This window comes from Neomonachus schauinslandi, chromosome 3 (genome assembly GCF_002201575.2).
Source record: "Neomonachus schauinslandi chromosome 3, ASM220157v2, whole genome shotgun sequence".
Taxonomy (NCBI): domain Eukaryota; kingdom Metazoa; phylum Chordata; class Mammalia; order Carnivora; family Phocidae; genus Neomonachus; species Neomonachus schauinslandi.
Genome location: NC_058405.1, coordinates 141,078,012 through 141,088,637, shown reverse-complemented (window position 1 = coordinate 141,088,637; position 10,626 = coordinate 141,078,012). Strand labels below are relative to the sequence as shown.

Below are 10,626 nucleotides of genomic sequence, written 5' to 3'. Positions count from 1 at the left end.
TCTTCATTTTATTGTTTTTATGTTTGTGATTAACATAATTTGGACTTAATTTGCTCTTCTCTTTGTAATGTCTTAAGGTAGAAACTTAGATAATAGATTTAAGACCTTTTTCATTCCTTAATATTAGCATTTAACATATAAATTGCTCTTTAAGCTCCACTTAAGCAACATGCCACAAAGTTTGCTATGATGTGCTTTGATTTTCATTTAATTCAAAATATTTTGTAATTTCCCTTGTGATTTCTTATTTGTCTCAAGGATTGTTTAAAAGTGTGTTATCTGGGGCGCCTGGGTGGCTCAGTCAGTTGAGCATCTGCATTCGGCTCAGGTCATGATCTCAGGGTCCTGGGATCGAGCCCCGCGTCAGGCTCCCTGCTCAGTGGGGAGCCTGCTTCTCCCTCTCCCACTCCCCCTGCTTGTGTTCCCTCTCTCGCTGTCTCTCTCTGTCAAATAAATAAATAAAATCTTAAAAAAAAAGTGTGTTATCTAATTACCAGATATTAGAATATTTTGCAAATGTCTTTGAACTGATTTCTAGGTTACTTCTGTTATGAAGAATTTATTATATGATTTAAATTCTTCTAAAATTGTTAACATATGCTTTACATATTGGAATATGGTCTATACTGGAATGTTCCATGAGTACTGGAAAAAAATGTTTACTCTGCTATTATGGGATGGAGCATTCTATAAATGTTAATTAGATGAAGTTAGTGGATAGTGTCTTTCAAGACTTCTGTATCCCTCTGGTTTTTTGTCTACTCCCATTGATTTTTGAGAGAGGAGCACTGAAGTCTCCAAAATTAACTGTGGGTATGTCTAATTCACCTTTTAATTCTCTCAGTTTTTGCTTCAGGTAATTTCAAGTGTTGTTAAATGCATACACATTTAGAAATGCTATGTCTTATTGTTTAATTTCACCCTTTATTATTACATAATGTCCTCTTTTTTCCTGGTAGTCTTCCTTGATCTGAAGTCTGTTTGTTTGATATTAATATAGTCACTCGAGCTTTCTTTTAATTAGTGTTGGCATAGTGTATCTTTTTTGCCTTCTTTTGCTTTTATTCTACATTTTTCTTAATACTTAAATGGTTTCATCCAGACAAAGTAAAGTTGGATCTTGCTTTTTATCTGCTAAAGACTGAATGTTTGTGTCCCTTATAAATTCATAGGTTAAAATCCTAAACTTCAGTGTGATGGTATTAGGAGGTGAGCCTTTGGTAGGCTCTGCCCTCATGAATGGGATTAGTGCCCTTATAGAAGAGACTCCAGAGAGCTCATTCACCTCTTCTGCCATATGATAGCTTTCTATGAGCTGGGAACTGTGCTCTCTCTCTCACCACACACCAAATCTGACAGAGTCTTGGTCTTGAACTCCCAGTCTCCACAACTGTGAAAAACAAATTTTTGTCATTTATAAGCCATCCAGTCTATGGTATTTTGTTATAGCAGCCTAAACAGACTAAGACATTATCCAATCTGACAATCTCTTTTAATTAGTGTATTTAAACCATTTTATAAAGTGTAAATATTGATATAGTTTAACTGAAATCTACCATCTTGCTATTTGTTTTCCATTTATTCCATCTGTTCTTTGTTCTTTCTTGTCTCCTTTTCTTGGCTTAATTTTGATTGAGTACTTTACATAATTCTATTTTATCTCCATGATTAGCTTATTATATATACCTTTTTAAAAAAATTTAGTGGTTGCCCCAGAGTTTTCCATGTACGCCATTAATAACAATGTACTTTCAAATATTAGGCTGCTTCATTTAGAGTGCAATTCTTAAAACAGCACATTGTCAACTCCCCGCTCCCATCTTTTGTGCTATTGATGTCATCCATTTTACATTTACATATGTTATAAACCCCTAATGCATTGCTACTAGCTTTCTTTCAACATTTAATTATCTTCTAGATCATGTAAAAGTAAGGAAAAATGTATAGTTGACCTTTGAACAATTAATATCAAACAAACAATGCATGGGTCCACTTATACACATATTTTTTTTAATAAATATAGTACTATAATGTATTTTCCTTTCAATTTTTTAACATTCTCTTTTCTCTAGCTTATTTTATCACAAGAATACAGCATATAATACACATAACATATAAAATATGTGTTAATTGACTAAACACGTTGTCAGTAAGTCTTCTGGTCAACAGTAGTCTATCAGTAGTTAAGTTTTGGGGGAGTCAAAAGTTACATGTGGATTTCTGACTGCACAGGGGGTCAGCACTCCTACCCTCTGCATTGTTTAAGGATCAACTGTATTTTATAATTATCTTCATTTTAACTATTCCTGGAGTTGTTCATTTGCAAGTATTTGTGTAGATTCCAGTTTCTGTCTAGTATCATATTCCTTTTTCCTAAAGACTTTTTTTTTGTTTGTTTTAAATTTCTTGTGGTACAGGTCTGCTAATATTAATTAATTGACTAACTTATCCTTTAGTCTCAAAAACTTTATTTCACCATCATTTTAAAAAGGTCTTTCTAGCATTTCTATTTGACTCTTCCCCATAGCTTTCATCTTTATGCTAAATTCCATATCTGTTTAGGCCTATTGCCTACATTTTCTACTAGAAGTTATAACTTATTATTTATTAATGATAGGTGTTTAAAATTTCCTACGTGATATTTCCAATGTTTGTGTCACTTCTGAGTCTAGTTCTGTTATTTGATTTGTCTCTTGATGGTGGGTTCTTTTTTTCTCATTTGTGCCTTATGTATATTTATTTTTTAACTGAATACCAGTCATTGTGTATGGCACAAGTAGGGACTGAGGCAAATAATAGTTGTGCTGGGAAATGGGTATGCCTCTTCTGTTAGATCAATAGTGTGGGAGGCTGAGTCAATCTACTGAGTCTTCGAGCTTTGGTTTGAGTTTTATTGTTGCTATTGTTTCCTTCAGGGTTATCTTGGGAGCTGTGTTTCCAGAAGGTTTTTCTTCAATGTTCTTGCTCCACTCTCAGCCTTCAGCCTTCTCTTTGTCCTTGCATCTCATGGTGGGAGTCAACCTTTTTCTCAGGGACAGAAATTTGTTGCCTGTTACTTGGTATCTTCTAAACTTATTATAGCAGTGATAGTGGGCTTCTCTGTTGTCCTGCTCAGGCCTCATTCTTAGGCAGGTCCTTGTGTCCCTTGGCCTTGGAATGAAGCTTTGTCAGGGATCCTGCCTCTCATGGTTTTTTTTGTTTGTTTTTTTCTTATTTCATAAATATATGTATATCTAAGGGGCTTAAAAAAAAATGATTCTTCGGAATGATTCCTTGTTTTTCTGGACAACTGAGTCTTTTCATAGTTCTGATAACTTTTATAATTTAAAAGAAAACTCTGCCTTTATACTACTGCAATGATATCTTTTTCCTGGTACTCTAAGAATCTGATTTTCTGAGTTCTCCCCATATCACAAAGGCTAATCATCTATAATCTACGTACCCCAGACTCACTTTCCTATAGGGAATTGTAGGCTGGAGTCTAGAACAGGCCCACAGCATTATATATATATAAAATGTTGGCCAATAACTGATTTTGTGCTACAATGGAAGAGGTGAATATTTGAGACAGAGACCATATAGCCTGCAAGCCCACAAAACCTAATATCTACTATCTGGCCCTTTATAGAGCAAGATTGCTTATTCTGGTCTAGAAGTTGTAGAGTGTAGAAATTGTAGCAATTGTAGGCCCCAGGGTCTAGAAAGGTAGAATGGTTCTGAAGTGGCAATTAGGAGACATCTAGTTCGGAGAACAATGCAGAATAAATCTGCTCCACACTCTTCTTATCTTTAAATGAAAGTTTTCCCATTCATTCACTCATTTGTCTTATGACATGGTTCCTACCACCTCAGTCACAAGTACCCAGAGTTCATTACAAAATGTGGCTTTAAATTTAATCATTCCAGTAATATATTCCATTAAAACATATGTAATATATATTTTTAAAGATTTTATTTATTTATTTGACAGAGAGAGAGACAGCGAGAGAGGGAACACAAGCAGGGGGAGTGGGAGAGGGAGAAGCAGGCTTCCCGTGGAGCAGGGAGCCCGATGTGGGGCTCGATCCCAGGACCCTGGGATCATGACCTGAGCCAAAGGCAGATGCTTAACGACTGAGCCACCCAGGCGCCCCAAAACATATGTAATAGTTTAAAAACCCTGCCAATACTTTCCTTATAGATCTACTTCTTTAAAATGCAGAAGCCTGGGTATATAGTCTGACCAAAATTTCCAGTTTGGAAATAATGTCACAATTTTTTTTTCCTATACATGTTGGAAGGCAGCAAGACGCAGAGTTCTCATTCTTGCCTAAAACCTCTCATGCCAATTTATTTCAGCTTGCTTTTCTGACAACTGGCAGAAATGGCTTGCCTGTGAATTTTCTTTTAATGTATCAATGTCCAACAAAAATATCAACAGATTTAGGTTTCAAATAATGATCTCCTTTAACAGGCAGAAGTTAATACTTTTTTTTTTTAACTGGATTGGAAATATATACTGTAATTCCATTTTTCTTTCATCAATTAAAAAGAATTCAGGGTTTTAGCCAAAGCAGGTTTTCAAGCATAACTTATGTTTATGTTCCACTTAGTTCCACCCTTTGAGCAACAGCATATGAAAAACTGCTTCAAGTAATAGTTTCTCTGAGCCGAAACCTTATTTACTCCTTAACAACTTAAATAGACATAGTACATATATATCTATATACACCCATGTGTAAATATGTATGTATGTTTATGTTTTATATGAATACATACTTTTCTATCAATTTAAACTACAGATGGTTCATGATGTAATGCTTTAAATGTAGACCAAACCAACTGAAAAATTTAAGAATAATCTTATAATTTATATTTGGTTAATATTATATGAGTTTGTGTTTACTTTTGTCATATTCCAAAGTTGGGCTTTCTTGAATTTCCTTTCCTTTTCTATAAGTATACCAACCTCCTGTCTCCTTTCTTTCACTTAACCTATCTAAGGGTGAAAGAGTATATGTAATGATAGGCAGTTTAATTTCATCTCTATCTCTAGGTTTTACATAGGAGTCTGATATTACATACTGTCCTACCATAGGACTGTCTATTCTCACCCCAACTCAAAAGATAATGAAACCAATGCCAGGTTTCAAAGCCAAGGACAGGAACTTAGAGGGAAGCCTGGTGGCTCAGTCGTTAAGCGTCTGCCTTCTGCTCAGGTCATGATCTCAGGGTCCTGGAATCGAGCCTTGTTATCAGGCTCCCTGCTCCATGGGAAACCTGCTTCTCCCTCTCCCACTCCCCCTGCTTGTGTTCCCTCTCTCACTGCGTCTCTGTCAAATAAATAAATAAAATCTTAAAAAAAAACAAAAAGATAGGAACTTAGAAGAGTCAGTTTGCAAAGTCACGAACAGGAACATTAAAGGCCAAAGTCAAAAGAAATATTTGAGGAAAACAAATAATCAAGAAATCTTAGAATAAGAGTTAAACTACTAATTTTTACAATTACTGAATTTAAGAATAGGTTGTATGCTTACATCATTTTATTGCCATACCTGAGCTTTGTGCAGTGGCAGTATCGTAGCCAATGAGGTTTAACCAAGGCGTGATTATTGTTAATTATTGCCATACCTGATATGCAGAAAACTCCCCTCTCCTCCAAAGAGATCTATGTTATAATTCCTGGAACCTATGAATATGTTACCTTACACGGCAAAAGGGATTTTAGATGTAATTAATGTATGAAATTTAAGATGGCAAGATTTTCCAGGACTATCCTGGTGTGTTTAAGCTAATTACAAGGGTCCTTTAAAAAGAGGAAGGCAGGAGAGAGTCAGAGGAAGTTGGTACTATAGAAGAACAGTCAAAGAAATGCAACACTACTGGCTTTGAAGATGAAGGGGGACCATGAATAAAAAAAATGTTGACAGCCTCTAGAAGCTGGAAAAGAAAAAAAAAAAGATTCTCCCCTAGAGTTTCCAGAAAGGAATGCAGCCCTGTTGTTACCTTGATATTAATCCAGTGAGATGCATGGCAGACTTCTGACCTACAGAATTGTAAGATAATAAATTTGTATTGTTTGAGCTATAAAGTTTGTGGTGATTTGTTACTGCAATAGAAATTCATCCATTATAGTTATCACAGTTATTTATATTCTACTGGTTTTGTTGTTCACTAATATTTTTTTTAATACCATTGTTTCCCTATTCCTATGTTTTCTACTTTGGTTAAATCTTAATCTAGAAAACTAATTATATGAGAAAAAAAATTTTTTTCAATAAGGACGTATGTGGGATTTTCTAGATCCTTCCATCTATGAGCGTAACTTCTAATTACCCTTGCTCATACACAACAATTTGGCAGTATAGAATGCTTGGGTGACAATCTTTTATTCCCTTCACCCTCTAGATTTTTATTAATAAAATTTTCCTTTAGTTCTCTCTCTTTCTTTGCTAGACTATATTTTTTTTATAGGAAATCTTTGTTTCCTATCTATGATTTTTCTCTTATATCTGTGCAGATCTTTTTGTATTTCTCCTCTCTAGATCTTTTGCCCTCTTCAGACACAAATCTTTGGTTTTTTTTAAGATTTATTTATCTGAGAGAGAGAGAACACACGAGTGGGAGGGGGAGGGGCAGAGAAAGAGGGAGAGAGGATCTGAAGCAGACTCCACACAGAGCAGAGCATGGAGCCTGATGTGGGGCTTGATCTCATGATCCTGAGATCATGACCTGAGCTGAAACCAAGAGTCAGATGCTTAACCAACTGCACCACCCAGGTGCCCCAGATACAAATGGTTTTTTAAGACATTTTTTCTTCTCATTATTTGCTTTCTCTATCTACTCCTTGGATGCCTATTATTTGTATGTTGCATCTCCCAGATCTGTTCTTCACATCTCTTATTCTTTCTCTCATTATTTTACTTCTTTTCCAAGATCTTGATTTAATTAACAGATTTAATTTTTAAAAATCTATTATGCTCTGCCTCCATAGCACTTTTTAATTTAAAAAACTTGTTATTTCTTTAAATGCATTTAGACCTTTCAGATCTTGGATTATCCTAATTTTATGTTTGTGTCCTCCAACTTTATAAGTATAGCATCCTTTACAGAACATGGGTTAGAGATTTTCCAAACTTTAGCTTTCTTCATTCTCTCATTTGCTCTGATTCCTCAGAGTAGATACAACCTCTTGAATTCAGTGATGTTCCTCTGTTTTCTCATCCTAAATTCAAATCCTAACTCTGCTTCTCTCTCAATGTAAGTTTGGGCAAGTTACTAGTTCTCTCCAAACTCAGATTCCTTATTTATAAAATATTCCTATAATGGCATCTACCTTAATAGAACTGTAATGATTAACTAAATACAAGAGAAAGCTTAACATAGTGCCATGTACATGGTAATTGCTCAGTGAGTGGTAGTTGCCATTATCATCATTGCTTTCATTGCCATCATAACCACCATCATTATCATCACTATAGAACAAGTTCTATTATTGTCTAGGCAGGAGCAGAGGTTGGTTTTGTAAGAGTGCTTGGATTCCTATTTTAGTCCGATAGATCTAGATAAAAGGAGAAAAAGAAAATTTAGATTTACAGTAGTGTTACTTTGCTATTTCAGAATTTCACTTTTCTGGGACCAGCCTGGATGGCACCTGAGGCTGAGCCAGCTGCAGCAGAAAGATTTATTTCTGGTTGAGGGTGCCTTTCCCTTTGATATGGCAGCCAGAAATTTGCTGGGGTATTCTGTTTCAACCTTCATTTCTCTCATGTACTTGTCTCTGCCTACATCCTCTTGATGAAAGGTGATCATAGCCATATGCCAGCTCTTTGCCTGACTTGGTAGCCCACATTAAAGGTGTTTGTATGGGGGCAGGATGGGGGAGTGAGCATCATCAAGGGTTCTCCAGATAATGTGGACACAGTCACATGGGTGTCTGTCTCCAATCTTTGCCCCTATGAGTTGGGGTAATTGTGTGGCAGTGGGGTGGGCTAGGATGGGGGTGGGAGGATGTTGAAATCTCTTGCACTTGCTTCTCCTGCAAGGCATAACTTCACAGGTAGGGATTTACAAACTGTCCTGCCATTCATTAGATATATTCCTGTCTGCATTTACACTGCAGAAATCTCTCAAAATTTTTGGACATGGATATCTCATTCTCCTAATTTTCACTTGCTTTCCCATTTTTATATTCTATTTTCCATTTCACTAGTCAACTGGGAGGGCAGGAGTTAGACATGATGCTCATATTAATGTTACAGAAAATCAACCATCAACTTATCTTGAGATAAGTTTTCTTTGTCAAGCTCATCTTATACTCAATAAAGGGTTCACTGTTTAAAAATCATAATAAGGTGAAAGATTTATTCGATCTGAAGAGAAACCAGAGTATAAATCTTTTGCCTTATTATGATTTTTAAACATGATAATAAGGCAAAATTTCTTCTGATGCTTTCACATTATGACAAAGCTGTAAATGTGAATCTTTTTCCATTTTTTAAAGTCCTCAAATCTTATTTCTATTGCTTTAGAATCTATTTATGGTCCAGTAATTTCTAAAAATACTTTGCTCTATTAACTTAAAATGATCTAGCATTACTCTATTACAATAGCAATGAAAACTAAGCCAGGTTTTTATATCTATTGAATTTCTCATATTTTCAACTATAGCCCAATCCTCCTATAAAGCTGTTCAGCACCTTAGATAGGTAGTTATATATCGGGGAAATAGAGCCCCTCGATAATGTGAAGCCATCTAAAATGCATACAAAATACTTTCATGGAGATCTCCTTCCAACTGTGCTTAGACAGATGTTGAATATGTTTTCTGTTTTAAACACTGTTGGTGTGGTGTAGTCAACTCTTCCCTGTTTAGCTAAGAATGAAATAATCAGACTTTTAACTTTTCCCTTTTAAATCACTAGAGATAATTGTTTTGTGATGTGGAATTTTTATTTTAGATCATACATTGGTTTATAAGATTCAATCAATTTTTCAACATTTCTTAGTTCTCTTTTTATGAACTTCCACTTAAAGCTTAAAGACTCTGAAATGAGCTTTACTGCTAATTCCTTGTTAAAATCAATTATGTTTAGAATATCTAGAAAGCCATTACAAAACTATTTACAATTGCAAGTACAAAGTCAATAAAAGTGTATGGAAGGACTGGATTGGGTCCTATCCAGTCCTATTTGTGGCTCTAGTAACAGCTGGGAAAATCTCTAGGATTTACTTTAAAAAGTTAGGAAAATTTATGTTCTGACTTCTCCTGAAAAGATAGGGTTTGTATATAGTAACAGAGTAGGCATTCGCCCAAGGATGGGGATGTAAGGCTTTCTGAAGGGAATTATCTCACTCAACACTACAAAAAAAAAAAACCTCTTGTATTGATCTGCTGATGAATATTTAAATTATAGCAGCACTTCTTTACTTTTTTGTCTAGTGGACAGATCTTTCCCTTCCTCTTTTCCTCCCTCCTTCTCTTCCCTCCCTCTGTTCTCCTGTGTATGGGTATAATCCGGAAGAGCAAACAGCATTTAGCCAGGCATTAAACAGACTGAATAAACACATTTTGAATTGGATTATTTTGTTCTGTGTTTCTATCTTAAAATAATCCTGGGAGAGCTGAGATGTTAACTCTCAGTCATAGTGATTATTAAAATTTATTGGGCATAAAAATCATCTTGGATGCTTGCTAAAATGCAGATATCCAGGCCCCACCCCTTTGAGATTTTGACACAGGGAATCATTGTTCCACATTGTCTGAAACCACTCGATGATATCTTAGTATGAACTTGTTTTATTACTTTTCTCTGGGGCAAGTTGAGAGTTCCTGGAGGGAACCAGGCAAGAACAGGTTAGGTGAGAATGTGAGTTAAACCACTGTCTTTTCTTCCCAGTCTCTGCGTGAAGGGATTTGAATAAGAGAGTGAATTTTAGAGTAGATGTTAAAGCAGCTTCCTTTTGCTTCTGCAGTCAAGCATGGGGTAACCAACCACACGTGTGTTAGTAGGTGGCCTTCTTCACTCCACACCCTTAAATCCCGATAGTCAGCGATTCCTCTCCTGGCCCTTCATCGGGGATTTGTAGTCTCTGCCCCGTCTCCATGGCACTGCCACTGCCTTTGTCAGTCTTAGCATTGCTGCTAGACTATCACGATGAAGTAACTTGCTCGTGGTGTTGCTCTTCCCTCTATCCCCGGTCCCCTCCAAACTGCTGATGAGTCAGATTTCAAAAAAAGCAGATCTGATTAACTTACTATGCTGCTGAGATTCCTTCTAAGGGTCTTCACTAATTTCAGGATAAAATTAAATGTCTGAGCCCTTTGTGATGTGATGCTTCCACTGACCTCCCGCCATGTTCAACTCGGTCCACATCCCTGGACACAACTCACTCCTCTCCTCCACATCCACAGACTTTGGTTTCTCGTCCTTCTCTTTGCCTGAAGCACCAAAAACTCACCAAAGAAGGCTAACTAATGTCTATTCATTCCCTAGAGTTGTATGTAATTTGGCCTCTAGAATTAAAAATAGTATGACATTAAGAAAATTTCTGTATGAATAAAAACTATGAACTTAAGCAACTTTCAAACCTTTATAGAATTCTACAGTTAGAACAGCAAAGAAATATTGATGCCTTCAGAAAATG

General features: G+C 35.9%; 1 non-coding gene across 1 annotated transcript; it reads left to right on the top strand.

Annotated features, from left to right (window-relative positions):
* Window positions 1-5,537: 5,537 nt before the first annotated feature.
* On the top strand, window positions 5,538-5,680 carry LOC123324366. Its single transcript, XR_006539755.1, has one exon. It is a non-coding gene; the product is annotated as a U4 spliceosomal RNA (small nuclear RNA).
* The last annotated feature ends 4,946 nt before the right edge of the window (window positions 5,681-10,626 follow it).